Source organism: Ornithorhynchus anatinus, chromosome Y3 (genome assembly GCF_004115215.2).
Source record: "Ornithorhynchus anatinus isolate Pmale09 chromosome Y3, mOrnAna1.pri.v4, whole genome shotgun sequence".
NCBI lineage: Eukaryota > Metazoa > Chordata > Mammalia > Monotremata > Ornithorhynchidae > Ornithorhynchus > Ornithorhynchus anatinus.
Genome location: NC_053177.1, coordinates 2,424,963 through 2,451,429, shown reverse-complemented (window position 1 = coordinate 2,451,429; position 26,467 = coordinate 2,424,963). Strand labels below are relative to the sequence as shown.

Genomic DNA, 26,467 nt, shown 5'->3' with positions numbered 1-26,467 from the left:
AAAAGAATAGGAATTAATACTTCCTGAGTCCCAGGAAAAATTTGTGGATGGGGGAGCCTGGATTTATTTGGATCTACGATTGAATCTAAAAGGACAAAATCCAGAGAGACCTTTATTCCTCTGTCATACTAAATTCCTAGAGCAGCTTGCCTATAGATAAGCTGGAAACTTAATTCCTGAACTTCACATTGCATAAGATTCATTTGGGATGAAACTCTCACAAATAAAGGGAATACATTTTTCCAATAGTATGAGGGAGTGGCCGAGTCCTTTCTCCAACAGTTAACTGAGATCGACTCCCTGGGATAAAAATGCTAATCAGTCGCCATGTCACTGGGACTTCACATCAGTTCCTGCTATAGCCCTGGGAACCTGAAAAAGTACTCCAAACCCCGGTGCTTGTAAGCAGTTTTTTTCTTTTTTTCTAGGTTGTCTCAGTTGTCTGGTCTCATTTTTGACAGGAGATTCTAACTGAAAAAAAGAAAAATGAAGGGAGGAAGGAAAGGTGGTATGGGAGGGAGGGAGGGAGGGAGGGAGGGAGGGAGGGAGGGACCAGATAAATGAAGGAGAGAGACAGAAAGAGAAAAGGTAAAAAAGCTGCTTTATTCCTTCATTTGAGAGTGTGGTTTATATCTTTTTCAAAGTGTAAAATTCCTAGAATTGCTTAGCAAAATGGGTAATTTATAATCACGACTTGAGCATTGGGTTGGTTCTGCTAGCTCGTTACCAAGTTATGACTGTGTGACTTGTTAAAGTTTTACAAAGATTTACATTTACAAGGGAAAATGTCCTTATTTTTAGGTTAATGAAGAAATGGAAAAGAATAATGAAGTCCTTTTAATAAGATCACAAAATGAAATTAAAAAAGAATTTCTTGCACTACGAAGCAAGATTAGATTGGACAGTGTAAGTAATATCAGCTATCCTTTTTCTGGTTTACCCAGGCAATTCATCTTAAGATGAACAATTGCTTGGTAGTGAGGATCTTCTTTCATTAAACGGGATAAACCTTGGAAATATTTCATCCCACACCAGATTTTCTTTTCCCAAACGTGAATGTTATCACTAAAAGAATGTGTTCATAACTATTCTTTTTCTCTTTAACAGAAAGAGTAAAAGATGGGAAGTTTCCTCATTTGCCTCCAGTCTGTGTAATTTTGAATACTCTGAGAAGAAAGAACTTATACCTAAGAAATATGATATAACTGTAACCATTAGCTAAGGGAATTGCAAGTTGTTGCTGTGCTTTAAAAACTTTCAAGTTCCTAAACCTGAAGTTTTAAATAGGTAGTTAATGAAATGCTTGAATCTCTATCATAGGGTCCACCAGTGTAAACAAAAGAATGTCTTATATATATACACATCTGAACTGTGTACCTTTGCTTAAATATTACTAACATTGTAAAAATGACAAATGTTTTGGTATTTGGTGAATATTTTTTCAACCTGAACAGTGAAAAAGCCTACTAGGTGCCAATAACATTTTGGTCGATTTGTGTCATCCTTGACTCGTCCCTCTCGTTCACCCCACACATCCTATCCGTTACCAAGACCTGCCGGTTTCACCTCTACAATATCGCCAAGATCAGCCCTTTCCTCTCCACCCAAACGGCTACCTTACTATTACGGGCTCTCGTTATATCCCGGCTAGACTACTGTGTCGGCCTTCTCTCTGACCTCCCTTACTCCTCTCTCGCCCCGCTCCGGTCTATTCTTCACTCCGCTGCCCGGCTCATCTTCCTGCAGAAACGATCTGGGCATGTCACTCCCCTTCTTAAACAACTCCAGTGGTTGCCTATCGACCTCCGCTCCAAACAAAAACTCCTCACTCTAGGCTTCAAGGCTCTCCATCACTTTGCCCCTTCCTACCTCTCCTCCCTTCTCTCTTTCTACCGCCCACCCCGCACGCTCCGCTCCTCTGCCGCCCACCTCCTCACCGTCCCTCGGTCTCGCCTATCCCGCCGTCGACTCCTGGGTCACGTCCTCCTGCGGTCCTGGAACGCCCTCCCTCCTCACCTCCGCCAAACTGATTCTCTTTCCCTCTTCAAAACCTTACTTAAAAATCACCTCCTCCAAGAGGCGTTCCCAGACTGAGCTCCTCTTCCCCCTCTACTCCCTCTGCCATCCCCCCTTTACCTCTCTGCAGCTAAAGCCTCATTTTCCCCTTTTCCCTCTGCTCCTCCACCTCTCCCTTCCCATCCCCACAGCACTGTACTCGTCCGCTCGACTGTATATATTTTCGTTACCCTATTTATTTTGTTAATGAATTGTACATCGCCTTGATTCTATTTAGTTGCCATTGTTTTTACGAGATGTTCTTCCCCTTGACGCTGTTTAGTGCCATTGTTCTTGTCTGTCCGTCTCCCCCGATTAGACTGTAAGCCCGTCAAACGGCAGGGACTGTCTCTATCTGTTGCCGACTTGTTCATCCCAAGCGCTTAGTACAGTGCTCTGCACATAGTAAGCGCTCAATAAATACTATTGAATGAATGAATGAATGAACATTTGGGTCCTTATTTTAGCATAAATAACCACAGATCAGTGATAAAAGGCGTGAATGAGAGGCAGGGCACATGTCTACCAACTCTGTTGTAAGCAGTCGGTAAAGGTCACTGATCATTGGCTTGGCATTTGCCAGATCCAAAAGAGGCCAAAAAAGCTCTGATGTATTTAGGGTCCATTTTGTGTACATTTCTAAAATTAATTTAGGAGGGTTACAGAACAGAGCTGAAGAGACTATAAGATCAAACCAATCAGGAAACATCGTGACAGTGTAAAAAGCACGGGCCTGGGAGTCAGGGGACCTGGGTTCTAATCCCGGCTCCACCACATACCTGGTAGGTATCCTTAACTTCTCTGTGCCTCAGTTCTCTCATCTGCGAAATGGGGATTTATTCATTCATTCACTCAAGCATTCATTCATTCAATAGTATTTATTGAGCGCTTGCTATGTGCAGAGCACTGTACTAAGTACTTGGAATGTACAATTCGACAACAAATAGAGACAATCCATGACTAATAAGGGGCTCACAGTCTAAATGGGGGAGACAGACAGCAAAGTAAAACAGAACAAAACAAAACAAACAGACCACTTCCAGATTATTAGAATCATAGAGATATACACATCATTAACAAAATAAATAGAGTAATAAATAGTGTATATGAATATACACAGTGCTGAGGGAAGGGGGTGGGGGAAAAGAGGAGAGAGTAATGTGGAGGGGAGAAGGAGCAGAGGGAAAGGGGGGTTCAGTCTGGGAAGGCCTCCTGGAGGAGATGAGTTCTCAGTAGGGCTTTGAAGAGGGGAAGAGAGCTAGTTTGATGGATATGAAGAGGGAGGGCATTGCAGGACAGTGGTAGGATGTGAGCCAGGGGGAGATGGAGAAACAAGCGCTAATGGGGGGCCGTGAGGTGAGCGGCAGAGGAGTGGAGTGTAGGGGATGGGCCATAGAAAGAGAGCAGGGAGGTGAGGTAGGAGGGGGCAAGGTGATGGAGAACATTGAAGTCAAGAGCGAGGAGTTTTTATTTCATGCGAAGGTTGATAGACAACACTGGGGGGTTTTGAGGAAGGGAGTGACATGCCCAGAGCGTTTCTTATGAAGACAATCCGGGCAGCGGAATGAAGAATAGACTGGAGCGGGGAGAGACAGGAGGAGGGGATATCTAAGACAAGGCTGACACAATAATCCAGTCGTGATATTATGAGAGCTTGTACCAGCAAGGTAGCAGTTTGGATTGAGAGGGCCGATCTTGGCGATTTTGTGAAGGTGAGACCAAGAGGTCTTGGTGACAGATCACATGTGTGGGGTGAATGAGAGAGCAGAGTCAAGGATGACACCAGGTTTTGGTCCTGAGAGACGGGAAGGATGGTAGTGCCATTCACAGTGACAGGGAAGTCAGGGAGAAGACAGGGTTTGGGAGGCAAGATAAGGGGATCAGTCTTAGACCTGTTGAGATTTAGTTGGCAGAAATCCAGGTGGAGATGCTCCCAAAGGAAGGCGGAGACACGATCCTGGAGGGAGAAGGAGAGAACAGGGGAGAAGATGTAGATTTGGGTGTCATCTGCATAGAGATGATAGTTGAAGATTTGTTACCTCGTGGGCCTGTTACTTGGACTGCAAGCATGGTATGGGGCCTGGTGATCTCATATCTACCCCAGAACTTAGTTCAGTGCTTGGCACATAGTTAAGCCCTTAGCAAATTCCATAGGCATTATCACTGTTGTCGTCATTAGCATCATCATCATCATCATCATCATCACCATCATTATTTTTTTCATTACACATTTACTCAGTGATGCCATGTCAAAGTAAATCCAACGAAATTTATTAATCCTAGGAATGGCATTAGATTACATTATAAAATGTAGTGCTGGTGATTTGTATGGAGTCAGCCACGGGGGTACAATTTGCATGAGAGGCTTGAATGGTTTATGATGTTATCTAGTCATCAAGTCAAATCTACCAATCTTGAGGCCAAGGGTAGGCTGTAGACCAACTGTAGACCAACACAGTGCTGCCTCCCCCACTCTGCCATATGATGCAATCTGGATCTGGCCCGGTGTCCACCGGGTCGTGTACAGCCCCACTCCGGGGGGCAATTTCCCCAACCCATCAGGCATGTGATGCAATCTGGCATAAGCCTGGTGCCCGCCCCTTACCCGCACCCCCGTTAGTAACTGTCGTTGTTACGCCCCTCCTGCTGGGCAGTGAGGGCTAGAAGGGAAACCTGTTTATATTTGGTGGGAGGGCATCTTTGTCCTTCCCTCAAGGCAAGAAAGTAGCCCAAATTGAGGCAGCTCTGTACTAGCGCCTTCCCCGCTTTGAGGGGAAGGAAAAGGACTCCCCGCTGAGTGCACATGCATCTCCTTACACCCTCAAAGGCTTGCGGCAACAATAATAACGTCAGCAGCACTCCACGAACTCCATCCCCTCCCACGGTGCTTTCCACGCTCCTGTTTGATGAGTGATTAGACAGATCACAAACAGCAACAAAACCTACCCAAGGAGCCAGGAGAGACCTGGCCGTGGCAGCCCAGAATGGGCTTCCTCTCCATCACCCCCTCCACCATGGGGACCAACTCCACATTCACCCATAAATGCTTTGGTTTCAGTGGAAAGCATGTGCACAATGGTTGTCGGTCTTGGTTCCGGAGCCTTCCGTAGAGTCCGACATCTCTCTTTTCCGACACCGGCCCCTGCCCCGAAGGTACAGCGACTTTTTAATTGAAAGTCTGTGGAGACATTCTGGAGGCCTTACCAAGGGCTGCGTTATGGGGTCTTCTTGAAGGACTTCAGTGGATTAACATTATATCAGAGGAAAATTGGCCCACTCATTTTAGAACCTTTGTAAAATATGTAAGCGATTAGGGCTTACCTCACCATGATATTGCTCCACAATGGTCGAGTGTGATAGAAGATCTTCCTAAACAAACATCTGAAAGCTGTCTTCATGAGTTGTCAATGTAACTACAGATGAATCGAAAGCAAGTGTGTCAAATCAATTAACAATACTGTGTTTGGGAGATGTGAAGTATTCCAAGCCAAGAGGTGTAAAAAATATTCCAACAAAATTCTTTTTACAATACTTGGAAATACCGAACTAATTTGGAAACCAATCTTCAATGATATTTCATCACAATGCAGGAAGCACCAGGGATCTGCAATAATGATTACTGGATTTCTTAAGTAAAATGGAATAGCCATTCCTTAGGCAACTGGTAACTCATAAGAATGACATTTTTAGTTGCTCTAGTATCGGGACAATCTGAATGCTTGTAGAGAATTGCGGGGAAGAATAACAGAAGATCCAAGGAAAATCAATAGCTAGTGTCCCTTCTAAACATTTGGTAAATTATCTTCAATCTAATATGGACTTCTCCATGCACCAGGGGGTTCAGACCCAAATTTGGACTGATCAATATTCTGTGGCCAGATATTGCTCATCAGAGTTACTGGTTTAGTCTTTTCCTTCATCAAACATCTGCCCAACCTCCTGGCCCATATCATTACATATATAATATATTGAATGTAATAGAAAATATGATAGGACAATATCTTCTAAAATGTGTGTAGAACAGGAGTATATTTAAACCGAGATCCCTCTTCAAGTATTTGAATAGCCCATCAGACAGTTTCAGTTCAAATACCGAGTAAGTTTTCCACTATTTATTTTTACATTAAAAGTGATTTCAATACTTAGAATTAGAAATGTAAAATTTGTCTCAAGTTTTGACGTCATTCTATCACTGGAATCTATTGAAAACTGGAAGGTGTGCAGAACCCTTTATAAAGTGCTTGGGAGAGTACAACACAATAGAGGTGGAAGACACATTACCAGCTCCCAAGGAGCTTACAATATAAAGGGATAAGTAGACGTTAATATCCACACATACCACCTGATATCTCCTCTGGACTATAAGTCTAGGAAGTCATTCTTAAGAAAATGTTTTGTACTTAGATGTAAGTCACTCATTCAATCATATTCATTGAGTGCTTACTGAATGCAGAGCCCTCTATTAAGCGACTGAGAGAGTACAGTCAAAAGGATCAGTAGACACGTTCCGTGCCCACAATGAGTGTACAGCCTAGAGGGAGAGGTTTTAACTATCAATCAATTAGCCAATCATATTTACTGAGCGCTTATTGGGTGCAGAGAGTTTGAGTAGGTCAATAAAGCTTAGAACTATGTAACTGAGAGATATTCACTCTCTCTAGGGTTACCCATAACGGAAAGGTCTAAGCTTGAAATATTAGACAAAGCTGATGTGACTGTGCCGGGCAGCAGCAGCATGGAAAAGAGTCAAAGGCAGATGATCAATTCATCAAAATGTAGATCAAACCAATGACAGTGTCTCAAGTTTTCATTGCGTGGAAGAAGGCAAGGGTAAACTGCTTCTATATTTATATCAAGAAAAGACTATGGATACACATACCAGAAACACTATGGATATAGTGCTTGAAGATGAATTCCTCAGGATGGAAGGCACTCAACGAATTACTGGAGGAAAGCAGACAATGATTCAGAGCACCATGGTGTTTGTGACAATTGCTGGAATAAAGCCTTAGGCCCCTCTGGTTGCTGATATTGCCATGAGAGACCTGAAGTATCCAAAACTGCAGAAATATGCTTAGTATTGATACATGGAATTTGTGAAATATGAACCAGGGACAGCTGGAAACAATCAAGAATGAAATGAACTGATTGGAGTTTGACAGCCTAGGAAAACGTGAACTGAATTGGTTTGGAATTAGACATTTCCCATCGAACTGAGCACATCATCTACTACTCTGCACATGCTGAAAAAAGGAGAAATGGCATAACAATTAACTAAGAGCTTGGGAGAGTGCCCTATAACAACATAACAGTACAGCAAAATTGATAGACAAATCCCGTCCCTATGGGAGCTTACAGTCTGGAGAGGGAAGCAGATATTGATATAAATGAATAAATTACAGATGAGTACTGTGGGGCTGAGTGAGGGGTGAATAAAGGAGTAAATTAGGGCAATGCAGAAGGGAGTGGGGGTAGAGGATGTAAGGCCTTAGTTGGGCAAAACCTCTTGAAGGAGATATAGCTTGTGTAAGACGTTGATGGCTTTTTGTGTGAAGTGGGATGAGTCATCATGTGTCTGATTTGAAGAAGGAGGACATTCCAGGCCCAAATAAGGATGTAGTGGAGGGGTCAGAGGTGAGCTAGACAAGATCGAGTTATGGAGACCGAGTTAGAGGAGAGAGGTGTGTGGACTAGATTGTAGGAGAGGACCTGGCAATTGAATGCTTTATGGCTAATGAAAAAAAGTTTCTGTCTCATGCAGACCTGGATGGACAACCACTGTGGGTTCTTGAGGTGTGAGGGACCATAGACTTTAGTAATGTTGTGAAGGTTGAACCGACAGGATTTAGTGACAGGTTGAATATGTGGGTTGAAGGAGAGATGAGTTGATGATAATGCCAAGGTCACTGGCTGGTAAGAGAGAAAAGTCAGTGGTACTATCTACAGTGATGGGAAAACCATTAGGAGGACAGGTATAAGTGGGAAGATAAGGAATTCTGTTTTGGACAAGATAAGGTTGATGTGTCGGGGAAACATCCAAATAGAGATCTTAAAGACAGTAGGAAAATGGAGATGCAGAGAGGAGGAGAGGAAGAGGGCTGGAGACAGAGATTTGGGAACTTCCACATAGAGTGGAAGGGGAGTGAAGAGAAGAGGACCCAGAACTGAGACTTGAGGCTTTCCCACAGTTAGAGGATGGGAGGCATAGGAGGAGCCCATAATCGAGACTGAGACTGAGCAGCCAGTGGGACAGGAGGAGAACCAGGAGAGGACAGTGTCAGCAACGCTGAGGTTGGATAATGTTTCCAGGAGAAGGGGTAGGTCAGTGTGATATTGGAGGCAGCTGCAAGTTCGAGGAGAATTAGAATGGAGTCGAGGCTCTTGGATTTGCCTAGAACATCAATGGTGACTATTGAGAGGGTGGTTTGCAGAGCATCAAGGAGAGGATTGGAAGAGTGGAACGCAGGACCTCAGGTGTAGACAATTCACTTCCAGGTGTTTGGAGAGGAACGGTAGGAGGGAGAAGGGGAGATAACTGGAGGGAGCGTTGAAGTCACAGGAGAGTTTTCTTAGGATGAGGGTCACGGGTCTGCACAGGTACGTTTAAAAGCAGTGGGGAGGAAGTCATTGGAGAAGGGACAGCTGAAGATGACGGTCAGGCAAGGATAAAAGGGAGGGGGACAAGGGCTTGGAGAAGTTGTGAAGAGATGAGATCCGATGCACAGGTTGAGGGTGTGGATTTTGAGGGAAGGCAACGGAGTGTTCCAATAGATTTTAGACTCCATTCAACGTGCTGGTTTGACCTCCGTTGATCAAAAAATTAAAGTTTCTAAAGCAGGAATGATGAAAGGAGGTTTTCTGCACAAATTAGAATTGGTTATCCCTTTGAGAGGACACAAGAGACTGCTCATTTAGGAATGCTACATGTTTATATGATCTGCCAAGTCTTCCATCTTTTGACTCAACAATCGTATTATGCAAAACATTAAATGAAATGTCTTTGACTGTTCGTGTTATTCAGTTGTTTCTACTACCATTGAGGAAATCCTTTGAACTAGCACTGAAGGCTCGTTTCCTGGTCAATCCAGAAAATGATTTTCTATGTTAGCATCATGGTTTCTCCAAATATGTATAATAGTGATGAGAAAATAGGGTTATTAAACTAGGTAGCAAATCCTGAAATCCACTGGGTCTGATATCCTTTGGATAATGGAAAGAACAAGGGATAATCAAAAGGCAGTTGGCAAGTGCTTTATTGATTACATTAAGGCCTTTGTGTGTATCAAGGGAAACTCTAGAGCACATTAAGGAAAATAGGTTTGCCAGACCATTTAACAGTATTTATACCGAATCTGTATATGCTACAATAAGAGCAAAATATGGAGCACCAGATTGGTTTCTCATTAGTAAGGGTGCAATCTAACCACCCTACCTGTTCATCCTTTACCCCGAATATCTAATGAGAGAAACCAGAGTGGATGAAGATGAATGTGGAGTAAAGATTTTGGAGGAATGAAAATAAAGAACCTTCATTATGCAGATGATTTAACCCTACTAGCAGAAAGTGAAGAAGATTTGAAGGGCTTATTATTAAAAGTTAAAGAACAGAGGGAAAAAATGGGTCTACATTTGAATGTCAAGAAAATAAAGATCCTGACAACTGGAAGTTTTAACACATTGGTAGAGGATGGAGGAAAGACTGAAATGGTTGACAATTTTCCTCTCCTAGGATCAATAATCAACAATAAAGGAACCAGTAATCAAGAAACATGCTGAGGATTAATGTTGGGAAGACTACTATGACGACCCTAGAAGAGGTCATGATACGGGCCAATGTACCAATTGCCACAAAAATACAAATGGTCAATTCTGGGGTTTTTCCACTGACAGTGTATGGACCCAAAACTGGTCAGTAAAAAAAAAAGAAAAAGCAGGATGGAAAGAACATCAATTCTATTGAAATGTGGAGTGGGAGAAGGTTTTTGTGTACCATGGCCTGCCCAAAAATCAAACAAATGGATTTTAGAGTAATTTAAACCAAATTGGTCTTTGGCAGGCCAAATAACTCGACTTAGATTAGCACATTTTGGACACATCATCAGGAGGACTAATTCTTTAGAGAAGGCACTATTGCCAGGAATAATCCAGGGAAACAGAGGAAAAGGCAGACCATCAGCTAGATGGACAGAAACTGTAATGTAAAGGAAAAAATCTTTGGAAAGTCATGGATTATGGCAGGGGACAGGATGTTCTGGAGAAAGGATATCCACGGAGTCGCTATGAATTGGAAACGACTCCATGACACTTAATAATAAAGCAATGATCACAGTGAAGTTACTGCTTCCATGCAACTGCTACTGTAAAGTGGCACCTGCAGCTTTGCGATCTGCCTAAGAAGGTATTTGATTGGCTCGCAAATGTGTTGGGCCATCCTACTCGATCTACCAAATCTGAGTTTTAGGAGGTTGAATACTTCTTCAACATGGAACTCCCTCTCCTGTAGCTCCATACATTACATCATTACATCATTACATTACATTATTACATACATTACATCAGTGCTCAGCACATCGTTAGCACTTAACAAATAGCAACATTATTGTTATTATCATTCCGTTGGTCCACTCCCCGCCCCGGAATCAGGCATGTGACACAATCCACACCCATACTAAGTCCTGAGCCTCCACAAATAGAAGAAGGTAAGCCTCACTGCCCATCTGAGGCGTTTGTGACCAGAATTGAGGCCCACGACGAGGGAGGAGGGAAGGCGAAAAGTTATGAGTGGTGTTGGACAAGACAGAGGCTGAGGGAATTCTGGGGCAGAACAGGTTCTTGGAGGAAGAGTCAGGTTGGGCGCGTGGATGAGGGTGACAAGTGGGTGGCCTTGTTGGACGTTGGGCTCTTTGGAGGAAGTATGGGTACGAGATTTGGGTGAGACCTTCCCCATTCAGGGCAATGCAATTTCCAGGCTGCCCTTCCCAGCATTCGGATTCAAAGAATGTTAAATTGTGAATTTTTGTTGCCGGGCTGTGGCAGTATTGACTAATGGAAAGGAAGGGAAGGAGGATGGTGAAACGGGGGAAAAGAATTAGGTGGAGGAGTGCTGTACCCGCGGTAGGAAGGCTTGATACTGCGCACTGCCTCAAGCACAGATTCACAGTGCCACCTTTATCTACATCTTACAAATTTTCAAAAACCATTAATAGGCCTTCCCAAAAACTTCTGGAGATTTTTTTTTAAAATATAAACTTTCCATGCCCTCCAAAGCTTACATTTTTAGAGATTAAGTCAAGGTAAAAGGATCAATGTGATCATAAATAGAATAATCAAATAAAACCCAAAATGTCTGAAGAATACCTTATCCCTCCAGTCCCTCCCTCCACCAAATCCTTTCTTTGCAGTTCTAATTTTCTTTTGCCGAACTATCCTTCTCCACCTAATCTTCTTTGTTCTCTCTGGTGCTTTGCAATTCATGGTAACTGGCACTCTGTCCAGATCTTCAATAATTCTCCGTTTTCAATGATAACCCAACGTGCTTACCAGTTACTGTTTCATGTTCTGGGAAAACTACTGGAAGATGCAATTCCTTTGGGAAACACTCAAAACAGCCGTTACCATTAGTAAAATCCTCTTTTCTGAGAACCTATCACTGGAAAATCCTTTAAAATGTAAATTACTTTTCTACGCTCTTTGCAGAAGGGGGAAACTGGTTTCTGCTTGTACTACCCTCCCCTGAACCTCGGTTCTTGCCATCTTCCTCCCTCTTCTTGCTTCTCCCCAGGCTGCCTCTCACTCAGAACAGCTTCTCTCATACACTCTGGGTCCTGCTTACCAACCTCAGCCTCACCTGCTGATGCCAGAACTCTGATTCTCATTATATCCGTACAGGAAAGAGGGAGGCATTAGAAAAGGGTAAAGAGGTAAGCAAAAACAAGACTCTCCTCCTGCAGAGAAGTCTCTAGCAAAATAATTAATATTTCAACTTGATTATCAGGTGGGTAAGGTCTTTGGTTTTCAGGACACTTCTTCAACCAGAAAAAAAAGGGGGGTTGCGGAGGAGGGACCTTTAAGAACAAAACTGGGAGAAGTCACCCGTTAGGGGCCCAGCCAGACCCTGGATGGAGGTAGTAATAGCAGATGGAGCGGAAAGGGTGGATTCTAGAGATATTGTAAAGGTAGAGCCGACAGAGTTCCCTGTCCACCAGGGGCTTTCAATCTAGACCACTCTGCCTCTCTTCTGCAAAATAAGGAAGATAGTACCTACTTTTCTCTGCCTTATAGGCTCTTCATTCAGTCATTCTTTCAATCGTATTTCCTAAGCACTCATTTTGTGCAGAGCACTGTACTAAGCTCTTGGGAGAATACAAGGTAAGAATAAATTAGGATAAGCAACGTGAAAGTACTTAGGAAATAAAAGTACTTGATAGAAACAATTTGAAAGTAACTGAAAGACTGATTATTGTTGTGACCATTAATATTAGCCACCAATACTTTAGGTTAAAGCAGGCTCTGCATGAATAACTTAGAGAAGGAGCACATAGTGGAGTTCTGGGGGAAAGTTAGAGATGCCACCCTGCTACCCAAGTCTCTGCTCTTCTCCTTGCTGTCCGTTCAGACTCTGCTCTCAGCCTGCTTCCCAGCCTGGCCCCTAGAGGGCAGCAGGCTTGGGGGCCTCAGGAGTGGGCAGTGCCAGTCACCTTCTTCTTGCAGCAGTAGGGCAGTGAAGATTCCTTATTATTCTGGTTCCTGTTGTTAATGCTCTCTGTTAAGCTCTTACTCTGTGCTAGACCCTATTTTAAGAGCTAGAGTAGATTCAGGGAAATAATAATGATAACACTAATATTAATTTGACTTCCCATCCTCTTGTCTCTCCTCACTTCAATATATGCTTCACTGTGCTGCCCTTATTATCTTTCTAGAGAAACGTTCTGGGCACGTTATCCCCCTCCTGACAGATTTCCAGTGATTGCCTTTCAACGTCCATAGCAAGCAAAAACTCCTCACTACAAAGCTCTCCATCACCTTGCCTCCTCCTATCTCACCTCCCTTCTCTCCTTCTAAATCCCAGCCCGCACACTCCACTCCTCTGGTGCTAACCTTCTCAATTTGCGTCGTTCACACCTGACCCACCATCGACCCCGGTCCCATGCCCTACCTCTGGCAAGGAACACCCTCCTTCCTAATAGCGGCCAGAGAATCACACTTTCTCCCTTCACAGTCCTAACTGAAGGCAACGTCCTCCAAGAGACCTTCCCAGACCAAGCCACCAATATCTTTAACTCCCCCATCCCTCCCCATCGCCCCTCGTTCGCTCAATTGTATATATTTTCGTTATCCTATTTTTTTGTTAATGAATTTTGTACATCACCTTGACTCTATTCATTGCTATTGTTTTAATGAAATTTTCATCCCCTTGATTCTATTTATTGCTATTGTTTTTGTCTTTCTCCCCCGATTAGACTGTAAGCTCATCAATGGGCAGGAACTGTCTCTATCCATTGCCGATTTGTACATTCCAAGCGATTAGTATAGTGCTCTGCACATAGTAAGCGCTCAATAAATACTATTGAATGAATGAATGAATAATTATTACTATTGTGCTCTCTCAAGCGCGTAGTATAGCGTGGCTCAGTGGAAAGAGCCTGGGCTTGGGAGTCAGAGATCATGGATTCTAATTCCAGCTCCACCGCTTGTCCGCTGTGTGACATTGGGCAAGGCACTTAACTTCTCTGTGCCTCAGTTATAATATGGGGATGAAGTCAGCTTTACGTGGGACAACCTGATTACTTTGTATCTATCCCAGAGCTTAGAACAGTGTTTGGCACTCACTAATCATTTAACAAAGACCAACAGTAATTACTCGGCATATGGTAAGCTCTCAACAAATTCCACTAATAGATTAATGTCTGTCTGTCTTTTCCTCTAGCCTGTAAGCTCATTGTAAGCAGGGATTATGTCCATTATATTGTTCTCCTGGACTATCCCAAGTACTTGGTAAGTGCTTTTGCACACAGGCACTCAACAAATACCTTTGACTGATCAATGTCTGTCTGTTTCCCCCTGTAGCCAGTAATCTTCTTGTGGCCAGGGAACAGGTTTGCCACCTCTGTTGCTCTCCCAAGAGGATGGTAAAGTGCTTGTCACACAGTAAGTGCTCACTAAATAGGATTGATTGACTGATCGCTCTTTTTGGTGGGGGGCTTCGGGAGCAGAAAGGGAGGTCTGTTCCCCTCCCCACCCCCAGGGTATTCACATAGCTCCCAGGGGGAAACTACGTCTCCTCAGGGGGCATCCGTATTACACCCCTACATGGGTATTCATGTCCCCTCTGGGGTATCCACATCCCCGCATGGGGTATCCATGCATAGTGGAGTACCCTGCGCACAGTAAGTGCTCAATAAATATGATTGAATGAATGAAGATCAACAGTGTCCGGTCTCCCTCCTGTCGGAGCTGGATTTGCTATTCTCTCGCCCAGTGTGACCTCTCGGCTGGAGCAAGGAGAGGAGTTGTGCACCCTGGAACCATGAGGAGCAAAGGTCGTAGAGGGACAGACTGATGGCTGCACAGGTGAGTGCCCTCTAGGGTTGGTGGAGAGAGGCTGAGGAAGCAAAGAATTCCTGGACAGGGAAGGAAGAGGAGAGGCTTGGGTGAGACTCAGGAGCTAATTAAAATGGCATGTATTAGCCGCTTACATCACGCCCAACACAGTACTAAGCACCGAGATAGAAATGAGGTCATCAAATGTGTCCCTACACGGGTCTTAGAGAGAGGGAGAAATATGGCTAGGGTGCTGAGGATGGAGTTAAGATCCAGTACTCAAGGGATACAGGTACAAGTGTGAGGCTTATCCTATGCTGAGCTCTGGACTAAGCTCTTCGGGGAAGACAACATATCAAGTCAACAGACACTTTCCCTGTTCACAGCGAGCTTAAGGTTTTGCCACTGTCTCCTCACCCATGTCCTGCCTCTGGCCTGGAAATCCTACCCCTGCCATGTCCAACAGACGAACACTCTCCCTACCTTCAAAGACTTCTAAAAAACATATCTGCTACAAGAGGCCTTTCCCGACTAAGCCTTCATGTCCTCTCCCCTGCCCTTCTGCAGCACCCTTGCACTTCGATTTGCACCCCTTATTTGCCCCTTCTTCAGCCACCACATCTTCTATGTCCATACCCTTAATTTATTTATTTAGTTAGTGTTAGTTGCTCCCTTCAGACTGTAAGTTCCTTGTGGGCAGGGAACATATCTGCCAACTCTGCTATACCATCCCCTTCCAAGTGCTTAGTTTAGTGCTCTGCACACAGTAAGTGCTTGACAAATACAATAAATTGATTGATTTCTCCCCATATGACTCACAGACACTCACCAGCTGCCAGGAACAGGAGAGAAGAGAAGGAAATGAGGCCATGGGGACCAGAGCTAGGTAAGCTTCGGTCTAGAGGCATTCTGGGAAGAATATTATTGTATTGGCAGGGTCTGAATCGGCCGTTCAGACCCCTGCTCTTCAGAGAGAGGGAAACAGTGAAAAAAAAAAGCCCCAAAAACCCTGATCCTCACCCTTGAGCCATTTCCTTCTAGACTCTTGAAAATTTATTCAGCTCTTACTAGGCGACAAGCAGTGTGCAAAGAACCGGGTTACAGAAAGAATGAACGGTATTTATTGAGCTATGACTGTTGTCAGAGCACCGGACTAAAAACCTGAGAGAGGATGGCGCAGCAGAGTTGGAAGATATGTTTCCTGCCCCCGCGGAGCTTGCAGTCTGGCCAGTCAATTGTATTTACTGATCAATCATTGTGTGCAGAACACTGCACTAAGCACTTGCGGGAGTATGGTACAACAATGAACAGATGCGTTCCCTGCCCACAGTGAGTTTACAGTCTAGAGGGGGAGACCTCCATTAATAGAAATAAGTAAATTAATGAGTGGACATGAGCTCTGAGGGGCCAAGGGTGGTGTGACTAGCAAGTGCTTAAAGTGGGCAGATCCACGTGCAGATTCAACATCATAATAATTATGGCATTTGTTAAGCCCTCACTATGTGCCAAGCACTATTCTAAGCGCTAGGATAGATACAAGGTAATCAGGTTGTACCACGTGGGACTCGCAGTCTTAAATCCCATTTGACAGATGATGTAACTGAGGCATAGAGGAGGAAGTGGCTTGCCTTCTAATCAGACAGCATTCCTGTCCCACTCAGGAGGAGAAAATCACCCAGTCAGCTCTGTCCCCCCTACTTATTCTCACCCTCTTCTCCTCAGAATTTAGGTCCGTACCTGGAATGCGTTCTCTCAAGTGTTTAGTACAGAGCTCTGCACCCAGTAAGCGCTCAATAAATACAACTGAATGATGATTGATTTGAATGTTTGTCTCCCATATCTAGACTGGAAGCTCCTGGCCTCCTCTCTTCTTGGACTCTTTCTTCCCAGAAAGCCCTGTCCACTCCAGCCCCACCCCGGAGATGGACGCTCCCACCCTTCACCACCTCACCTAGCTAGGGGCGATACCCAACCCGTACTCGTAGTGGCGAAGTTGGGAGTGGCAAACGCCAGGTTTTGCCAACTGAAAGCGAAGGCTGAGGTAGAAGTAGGAAGCCAGCAAGGTGAGGCCGTCGAGGATGGAGAAGAGGAAGGAGAAGAACAGAATGCCTCTCCCAGAAGCTGAGAATGCTGTTGTGATGGAGGAAGATGGAGTCAGAGGCGTCTTTCCTTCCATGCTCCCCATCCCTAAGGTCAACTGCCTCCACCTACTCCCCAACTCCCGTTACAACTAGTGCCTAGGTTTGGGGGATGTGAGAGTCTCAGGAGTAAGGGTGACCTTCTGGAAAGATCACGAAACTGTGTGTCAGGAGATCTGGCCTGCTGAGTGACCTTGGACAAGTTGCTTCACCTCTCTGGGACTCTGTTTCCTCATCTGAAAAATGGGGCTAAGATCCCCACTCTCCATCCCTGTAGACTGCAAGCTTCCTGTAGGTCAGGGATCACATTTGTCAACTTTTCCTACTGCCTTGTACAGTGCTCGGGTCACAGTCCACAGCTCAGCCAATTTCACTGATTGAGAGATTGACTGAAAGTCCACGTGGGACAGGGACTATGTCGGAGCTGATTATCTTGTGTCGACCCTAATGCTTAATATAGTGCTTGCCTCAGAATAGGCACATAGAAAATACAACCAGCGCTATTGCTTTTTTCAAAAATATTTTTTTCTTTTTTAAGCACTTACTATGAGTCAACCACTCTTCTAGGTGGTGGGATAGTCATTCACTCAGTTGTACAAGTTAAGTGGATCAGACACATTCCCTGATCTGCATGGGACCCTCAGTCTAAATAGGAGGGAGGCAGGTATCCCCATTTTCCATTTGAGAAAATTGAGGTCCAAGAAGTGAAGGGATTTGCCCCAGGTCCCACAGCCAGCGATCCGCTTAGGCCAGGATTAGCCCTCATAGAATGTACTGTATATACCAGAGTACCTATATATACTGTACTAAACTATACTATACTGTATAAACTATATATCCCCTGTACAGTACACTGTACTAAGTTGTTGGGGGAGTACGACATAACAATAAACAGATACGTTCCCTGCCCACAATGAGCTTCCACTAATACAAATAAATTATTGAGTGGACAGAACTTTTGTGGGGCCATCAGGGATGGGGAACATGGAAGGAAAGATGCCTCTGACTCTATCATCCTCCATCACAACAGCAGATTCAATAGCCTAATAATTACAGTATTCGTTAAAACCCTTACCATGTGCTAAGCACTCAGACAGACACAGGGTACTCAGGTTGTCCCAAGCGGGGCTCACAGTCTTTATCCTCATTTGACTGATGAGGTAACTGAGAGAAGTTAAGTGGCTTGCCTTCTAACTAGACACCAGTCCTGTCCCACTGGGGGAGAGAAAGTCATTCAGTCAGCTCTGTCCTTCCTACTTATCCTTACTCTCTTCTCCTTAGATTTTATGACCACATACAGAAGACATTCTCCCAAGCGCTTAGTTCAGTGCCCAGCACAGAGTAAGTACTCAGGAAATACGATTGATTGAGGATTGATTTGAATGTTTGTCTCCCATATCTAAAGCTCCTGGCCTCCTCTCTTCTCAGGCTTTTGCTTCCCAGAAGGACCTGTCCATTCCAGTCCCATCCCAGAGATGGACGCTCCAACCCTTCACCACCACACCCAGCTAAGGGCAGTACCGCACCAGTACCCGCGGCAAAGTTGATAGTGGCAAAGATCAGGTGTTCTCGACTGAACCGAGGGCTGAGCTGGAAGTAGGAAGCCAGCAAGGCAAGGCCCTGGAGGATGGAGAGGAAGGGGATGGAGAGGAAGAGAAAGCCTTTCCCGAAAGTTGTGAATACTGTTGGGATGGAAGAATTTAAGGTCGGGCAGTCGCCTCACATCCCTGAGGTCAGCTGTCTCCATCTACGCCCCCACTTCCCTTCGAGCCAGCGCCTAGGTTTGGGGGATTCTAGAATCTCAGGAGGCAGGGTGGTGTGCTGGAAAGAGCACGGAACTCTGTGTCCGGAGATCTGGCCTACTGAGTGACCTTGGACAAGTCGCTTCACCTCTCCGGGCCTCTGCTTCCTCACCCGAAAAATGGGGCTGAGATCCTCATTCTCCCTTTCTTTAGACTTTAAGCTCTCAGTGGGCAGGGATCACATCTACTAACTTTCCCAGCGCTTAGTTCAGTGCTCTGATCATAGTCAGAGCTCAGTGAATTCCACCTATTGAGAGATTGACTGAAAGTCCCTGTGGGACAGGGACTGTGTCAGAGCTGATTATCTCAAGTCCACCACAGTGCTTAGCACAGTGTTTGCCTGGGAATAAGCACTTAGAAAAGGTCATTCATCGTTACTGCTGCTTTTAAAGAAACGGTGTTTTGTAAGCACTTGCTCTGTCAGACACTGTTCTAAGCAGTGGGGTAGTCATTCATTCAATCGTCCAGGTAAATTAGGTCAGACTCAGTCCCCGTCCTGCGTGGGACTCACAGTCTAAGTGAAAGGAGAGAGAGGTATCTCCATTTCAAAGTTGAGGAAAAACTGAGGCCCAAGAAGGGAGGCGATTTGTCCCAAGTCCCACAGCAAGCAAACCCATTAGACCGGGATTTGCCTTCTTATAGTGGACCTTTCAAAGCATTTAGTACAGTCCTCTGCAGGTAGTAAGCGCTGAGTAAATGCGACTGAACGAATGGGTGGCACTCAGGAGGCCTGGTACTGGGCACCCAACAGCTGTTGATAAAACAGTACGACCAGGGCCCGCTGACCAACACCCTCGGAGGGTCCTGGAACTCCAGGCGCCCCCAGCAAGGGTGGATGAAGCTCTACGAAAGCAGGACGGAGCCCGAAACCAGGACCTCCATTTTCCTCAGCCACAGGCATTTCCTGTTCTGCGGGCTCAGGGAGGCCTAGTGGGGAGAGGACAGCAGGAAGTCGGGTGGTATCCCCACCTCTGGGGCAAACCCCAGCCCTAGCTTCTCCTGCCCAAGCCCCCGTCCTTGTGTTATTGGGTCCCAGACCAACCTGGACTGTTTCAAGGAGGGCGGGAGACACTTTCTGGTAAGGCTCAGGCAGTGGGCAACTCCAGGCCAGGCGGAGGTGATGTCCTCTCTTCCCTTTCCTGCTCACCCATAATTTCTGACCTTCAATCCTCCTCACTTCTCATTCCCTCCCGACAGTTTTCTCCCACTATCTCGCTCTTCTCCCTCCTCCAGTTCCTCCCCTTCCTGGCCCCTGCTCTAGGCTGTCATCTCTCCCTTCTTCCACCCTTCATGCCTCACTCCCCGCTCCTCCCTCCATGCCTTCCCACTTCCCCTGAGTCCGGTTCTTCCCATCTCCCTCCACCATTCCTCTCCTTCCCTCTTTCCTAAGCCACCTCCTGTACCCTTGGCTTCTAACAGATCGGGTTCCTACCCTTGACCCCACAGAGCAGCTTCGTAGGAAAGAGGCCGGGATGGACCGAGGAAAGAGGCCGGTGTGGGCCAAAGCTGCTTATCCCCAGCAAGGTCCATGGCCTTTCCCAGCAGATGCACTTCCCTTCCCCTCCCCTCCCTTCTCCCCACGCCCCCAACCGCCCCGCTCTCACCCCAGTACCTCCACCACCCAGCTCCCACCCTGAAGGCTTAATAGGGGTACTGCACATAGTGGGCACTCAGTAGATGTAATCACTATCAATCCATCAACCAGTGTGGTATTTACTGAATGGTTTCTACTGAAGGGAATGTGCCTTGAATGACCTTCGGCTGTTCCTTCCCGAGAGGATGAGCGGGTACCCAATTAATATCACTGAGAAAGAATGGGGGGGGAGAAACAGGAAGAGACAGGTCAGATAAACAACAGTTGATGCATGGGTTGGGTTAGATGTTGCTGAGCAAGGAAGGAATCCAAGCTAAAGAGATTATATGTGGGCCAGGGGCGGGCGGGGGCGGGCGTTGGTGACGGTTGCGATTAAAAGGATTAGATGTCTTCGGGTGTGGTGAGAAAATCTGGGTCTTTTAAATCTGGGGGAGGGCAGCCGCAGAAAAGGCATGAACATGATTGAACATGAGGCTAGATGTCCGAAGGGTCCGCCACCTCTTTGGGGCAAATTACTGACGTTCTCTGGGCCTCTTCATTTACCTCCTTCGAAACACGGGGATTAAGACTGCTAGCCCAATGTGCGACACGGGGACCGTATCCAACCTAATTATCAGGTGCCTAGCTCAGTGCTGAGTAGAGTACCTGACAGGCGGTAAGCGCTTAATAAATAGTGCGGTGAACTCCATCGCTCTCTGATCAGTGTAGCAGCGGCTAACTTCCAGCCACCCCCGAGGGACTTCGATGAACGCTCTAGGCTTCTGCCCTCGCTGCGCTCTGTGGTGGGGGAAGTGGCGGGGGGCGGGAGGGGAGGGGAGGAGGTGGAGCGCCAAGGACGGAGAGAACCGTTGGGAGCCCCGGGGAAATCGTTGGGCACAGGTGGTACAGACTTGGGGCGGGAAGGAAGAGGCCGAAAGGGAGGGGGCACGGACCCGAATGGGAGGGGAGAGAGAGAGAAAAGAGAGGAGAGGAGAGGGGAACGAGAGGAGAGAGAGAGGGAGAGAGAGGGGAGAGAGAGAGAAAGAGAGAAGAGAGGAAAGAGGGGGAGAGAGAGGGGAGAGAGTGGGGAAGAGAGAAAAGAGAGGGAAGAGAGAGAGTGAGAGAAAGAGGAGAGAGATGAGAGAGGAGACAGAGGAAAGAGAGGAGGGGGGGAGAGAGAAAGAGAAGATAGGGAAGAGAGTGGGGAAGAGAGAAAGGAGAGGCGGGAGAGTGAGAGAAAGAAGTGCGAGAGGAGACAGAGGAAACAGAGGAGAGAGGAAAGAGAGAGGGAGAGAGAGAGGAGACAGTGGAAAGATGGGAGACGGGGGGGAGAGAGAGAGGAGAGAGATGAGAGAGGGAGAGAGGAGAGAGAGAGGGAGAGAAAAGGGGAGAGAGAAAAAGAGAGGAGAGAGTGAGAGAGAAAGAAGAGAGAGATGAGAGAGGAGACAGAGGTGACAGAGGAAAGAGAGGAGAGAGAAGAGAGAGAGGGAGAGAGAGAGGAAAGAGAAGAGAGAGAGGAAAGAGAGGGGGAGAGAGAGGGGAAGAGAGAAAGGAGAGAGAGGAGGGAGACTGAGAGAGAGTGAGAGAAAGAGGAGCGAGAGGAGACAGAGGAAACAGAGAAGAGAGGAGGGAGAAAGGGAGAGAGAGGAGACAGAGGAAAGATGGGAGAAGGGGGGAGAGAGGGGGAGAGAGAGAGGAGAGAGATGAGAGAGGGAAGAGAAGAGGAGAAGAGAGATGAAAGGGAGGAGAGAGAGGGAGAGAGGAGAGAGAGAGAGAGGAAGAGAGGGGAGAAAGAGAGGAGACAGAGGAAAGAGAGGAGAGAGGAGGGGGGAGAGATAGAGGTGAGAGATGAGAGAGGAAAGAAAAGAGAGAGAAGAAAGCGAGGAGAGAGGAGAGATCGAGGAGAGAGGGAGGAGAGAGAGGAGAGAGAGAAGGAGAGAAAAGGGGGGAGAGAGAGAAAGAGAGGAGAGAGGAGACAGAGGAGAGAGAGGAAAGAGTAGGGGGAGAGAGAGTGGAGAGAGGGAGGAGTGAGAGAGGGGAGAGGGGGAGAGAGAGGGAGAGAGGAGAGGGAAGAGGGGAGAGAAAGAGGAGAGAGGAAAGAGAGGAGAGAGGGGGAGAGAAACAGGAGAGAGAGGAGACAGAGGAGAGAGAGGAAAGAGAGGGGAGAGAGACATAGAGAGAGAGGAGAGAGGAGGAGGGGGGGAGAGAGACAGAGAGAGAGAAGGGAGAGGGGAAGAGAGAGGAGAGAGAGGAGAGAGAGAAAAGAGAGGGAGAGAGGAGAGAGGGAGAGAGAGGAGAGGAAAGAGAGGAGAGAGAGAGGGGAGAGAGGAGAGAGAGGGACAGAGAGGAGAAAGGGAGGAGAGAGAGGAGTGGGGCGAGAGCGAAGAAAGAGGGAGGAGAGGAGAGAGAGAGGGAGAGGAAAGGGGAGAGAGAAAGAGAGGAGAGAGTGGAAAGAGAGGAGAGAGAGAGAGAGAAAGAGGAGAGGAGAGAGAGAGGGAGAGGAAAGGGGAGAGAGAAAGAGAGGAGAGAGTGGAAAGAGAGGAGAGAGGGGGAGAGAGAGAAAGAGGAGAGAGGAAAGATAGGAGAGAGCGGGAGAGAAAGAGGCGAGAGAGGACACAGAGGAGAAAAAGGAAATAGAAGAGAGGGAGAGAGAGGAGAGAGAAAGAAGACAGAGAAGAGAGAGGAAAGAGAGGAGAAAGTGACGGAGAGAGAGGGGGAGAGAGGGGGTGAGGGGGAGAGAGATAAGAAAGGAAAGAGAGGAAAGAGAGGGAGCGAGGAGAGAAAGGGAGAGAAAGACGAGAGAAGAAAGAGAGGAGAGAGAGACGGAGAGAGAGAAGAGAGGAGAGGGGGAGATAAAGAGGAGACAGAGGAGACAGAGGAGACAGAGGAGAGAGATATGAGAGAGAGGGAGAGAGGAGAGAGGTGAAGGGAGAGAGGAGAGAGAGAGGAGAGGGGGAGGGAGAGATGAGAGAGAGGGAGAGAGAAAAGACAGGTGAAGGGAGAGAGGAGAGAGGGGGAGGGAGACGGAGAGAGGGGACAGACCGTTGTAGTCACGTCACGAAAGGGCAGCCCCTCCAACTAATGGGAAGGCGAGCTCGCGGGGCGGAGGTGCAGCCCCCTTTGCGGGCGCCAAACGGCCCCTCAGAAGCGTGAGTTGGGCCATGGGGACGGGGCTGCAACCGGGAGCAGAAGGGAAAGGCGGCAACCTCCATGTGGAGCCGAAGGGCTGCGTGGTCCGGAGGGAAAGGGAGAAGTGTCTCCGTGCCCGTTTCCTGCTGTGAACCCGGATTCTGAGGAGAGGGTTGCTCCCTGCACCCATTTCCTCCCAGATTTTTCAAGCCTCGCCCCGCCTCAGGCACGGCTTTGAACTTGGCTTCTCAGAAGCCCCTTCCTCTGTCAGAGTTGGAGCTCCGCGTGGTCAGGGAAGCCAAGCCGTGTTTCTGAAGTATTTTTCCAGGTGCTTGGCACTCAGTGGGAGCTCGACCGCTCAGCCGAGAGGGAGCGGGCCTCCCCTCAGCCTCCCGCTGTGAGATCGGTCTGAGGGAAAGGTGGCGACCGTTTGCTCCAGCTGCCCTGTCCTTCCCCAGGAAAAGACGGAGGAAAGATCCAGAACTTCGAGAATTCCTCCTTGGAACCCGTTTGACCGGCTTCTCGGAGCTCTTGCCCATGGCTCCCCCGAGAGCCGACAGAGAGCCGCGGCGGATGGTCTTCATCGCTAGCCCTGCTGGTAGTCCGGCGGTGGTGAAGAGATCTGGGTTCTAATCCCATTTCGATCTGCTGGGTCTAAGCCATCGGTGGGGAAGGTTTCTGACCGAAGAACCACCTTGGGCCTTGTGTGGGGTGGACAGGCCTGGCAGGAAGCGTGATGAAGAGCTGGCTAACGTGGGCGGTGCAGACTGCAGTGGCCACCGAGGCTCGGTGGTCATGACTACCCCGGGTCATTGTGGCCGAAGATGGGTCCCACCTGAGCAGAATAACGCCTCACAACTGGCAGTGGGCTGCCCCCTGTCAGCCCATGGCACTCTTTGCCCCGGCAAGGGCAAGAACTCTCAGGGCATGGCTCATGTGGACGTGGCACCTTCCAGAGGCACGGCCAGAAGGAGTCGGCGCTTGGGGTCGGGGGTTGGGGTGTGGGGAGAAGGAAGGTAAGGGAGGGGACGAGGCGGTCTCGGCTTTCTGTGGATCCAGGCCCCGTTTCCTTCCTCCAGCTAGGAGGCGGCAACTAAGAGCCGGTTTAGGACCTGGAAATCGTGGTGCTGGGGAAAGAGATTGGAAGGAAGTTGTGGGTTGCCGTCCCAGTGATGCCCCGGAGAGCTCAGCCGCGGCCCCCGTATCGGCAGTGGCCACAGTGGAGAGATTCCGGGAATTTTCCAGCATCCCGTCCTGGCAGAAGCTGGGTGCAGGAGGGTCCACATTTGCACTCCTTCCCACGGACCTCGGTTTTCTGAAGCAACAAGTCATGGAGGCTGATCTGAACGGGGTCCATATGCTCCCTCTTTGTAACTGAAGGGCTTGGCCATGACCTCGAACGTCAGCCATCCCATCCCAAGGGTTTCTGAAGTATTTTACCAAGTGCTTGGCTGGGCTTGGCTTCCCGAAGCAAAAATGTCATCGCTTGGCATTCGAGGTTCACCGCCCCCAGGGAAAATGGAGGGGCCGTTCCCAACTGGCACGAGATGGGGAAAGAACATACGAAAGTTGGCCGCAGGACCCTGTGGCTCGGGGTTTCCTGTTTTCACACTTTCAATAGTGGGGAGGGGTGGGACCAAACCCCGGAGGACTCGGTTGGCCCTTCCTTAAAAAAAAAAAAGTTAGTTTTTTTCAACCCCTTACTATGTTCCAGGCATCGTAGTGAATGCTGGGCCAGATACAAGACAATTAGGGTGGACCCAGGCCCTGTCACAGGAAGCGGGGCTTCCCACCTCATTCCCCATTTTGAAGATGAGATAACGGAGGCACAGAAAAAGAGTGATTGTGGGATTTATTAAGGCCTTACCCTGGGCCAGGCGCTGTTCTAAGCGCTGGAGTGGATACAGGAAAATCAGGTTGGACCCAGTCGCTGTTCCCCTGGGAGGCTGACAGGCTCGATCCCCATTTGACAGGTGAGGAAACAAACGTGAAGAAGCGATGTGGCTTAACCGAGGTGATGAAACAGAAGGTGGTGGGTTCGGATGAGAAAGCAGATCCTTACGCTTCCTAACCTCTGTCTCCCAGCACAGTTAAGGGTGTGGCCCCTAGGATGGCCGACCTGTTCTAGACCAGTGGCGGTTCTACTTCCACAACCGTGGGTTACCTTGTTACAGCCACCTCCGAGGCGGGGATCGGGGCTCATGGAGTGGTCACATGGGCATTTCGTTCAGGGTCACGGAGGTGGTTTGGGTTGACTGTTGGATTCCCCTGGCTTTGTGGTCGACTTGTTGGGGGTCCTCAACGTGTGAGGATCCTAGAGACTCCCTTCTCTATGTGGCCTGGATTTTTATTTTAGCATCTGCTTTGGATTCTGGTCCTCCTGGAGCACTGCCTTCCGGGAGCGGTTCGTACTACGGGTCTCCAAGCAGCCTGTGGTTCCCCTTGACCAACACTGCCATCCGGTTCCAAATTTTGCCAGCTGGGACTTGGTAGGAACTGGTGTGTAGAGGTCTTGGGCCAGGGATCGTGGATCTCTTTGCCCTTAAAGTGGGTGGCTGCTTACCCCCTTAGGTTGAGAATTTGAAGAGTTGAATTGCCTGGGCTGCCGGGCATTTCAGTGTGTGGGGCCGAAGGTGATGGCAGCTCCTGCTGTGTCTGATGAAGGACAGTGTTGCCTGTGGGTGGCAGACTCGGTTCAGAACTCCGCAAGCTCTGCAGGGTGAGACCTACTGGGGTCAAAGTCCCCAGATGCCAGGCCTCTCCGGAAACACGTGGTCCTCCGGCCTGAGACGAATGAATCCTTCGAGTCCCTTTGTGTGTGCCTGGGATTCCGCATCCCTGTTGGGCTTGCGGAATGCTGTGGGCTGTGTCCCCCAGGAGCACCACCATTTCTCTCGATGGACTTCAGTTCAGTACAGGCTGTACTGTAGGCAGTTCAGCCTTCTGGGTGTGAGGGCTATCTGGAAATCAAAATAGAAGCTGCGGTTGAGGGGCCTTTAGCTGCCACCGTGACAGAGTTCTAGGTGGGGTTGGCTTCTGTCTTTCCTTAATTTAAGGAAGATGCTGGTGGGGTCAACTACGTGGGTTTCTCAACCCACAGAGATTCAAGAGAATTTTTTCTGCACCCGCCCCTGGTTTTTATCATCTTGTCTGCTTCGGATTTGGGTCCCCCCAGGACCTCTGCTTCCTGGAGCTGGTCATACTGCTCTAATCCTTGTAGCCTAGGGTTC

The 26,467-nt window shown here is 47.8% G+C and overlaps 2 long non-coding RNA genes across 3 annotated transcripts; one reads left to right on the top strand and one right to left on the bottom strand.

Moving 5' to 3' along the window:
• Positions 1–609: 609 nt before the first annotated feature.
• On the top strand, positions 610–1,495 carry LOC114808681. Its single transcript, XR_005659698.1, has 2 exons — positions 610–906; positions 1,108–1,495. It is a non-coding gene; the product is annotated as an uncharacterized LOC114808681 (long non-coding RNA).
• A 2,362-nt stretch (positions 1,496–3,857) lies between these two features.
• Positions 3,858–20,855, bottom strand: LOC114808682. 2 transcript variants are annotated; one of them, XR_003756499.1, is made up of 3 exons: positions 20,775–20,855; positions 5,377–5,468; positions 3,858–4,012 (listed from the first exon to the last, which is right to left on the bottom strand). It is a non-coding gene; the product is annotated as an uncharacterized LOC114808682 (long non-coding RNA). The 2 variants fall into 2 exon arrangements; XR_003756498.1 differs by lacking the exon at positions 20,775–20,855 and adding an exon at positions 6,935–7,465.
• Positions 20,856–26,467: the final 5,612 nt, after the last annotated feature.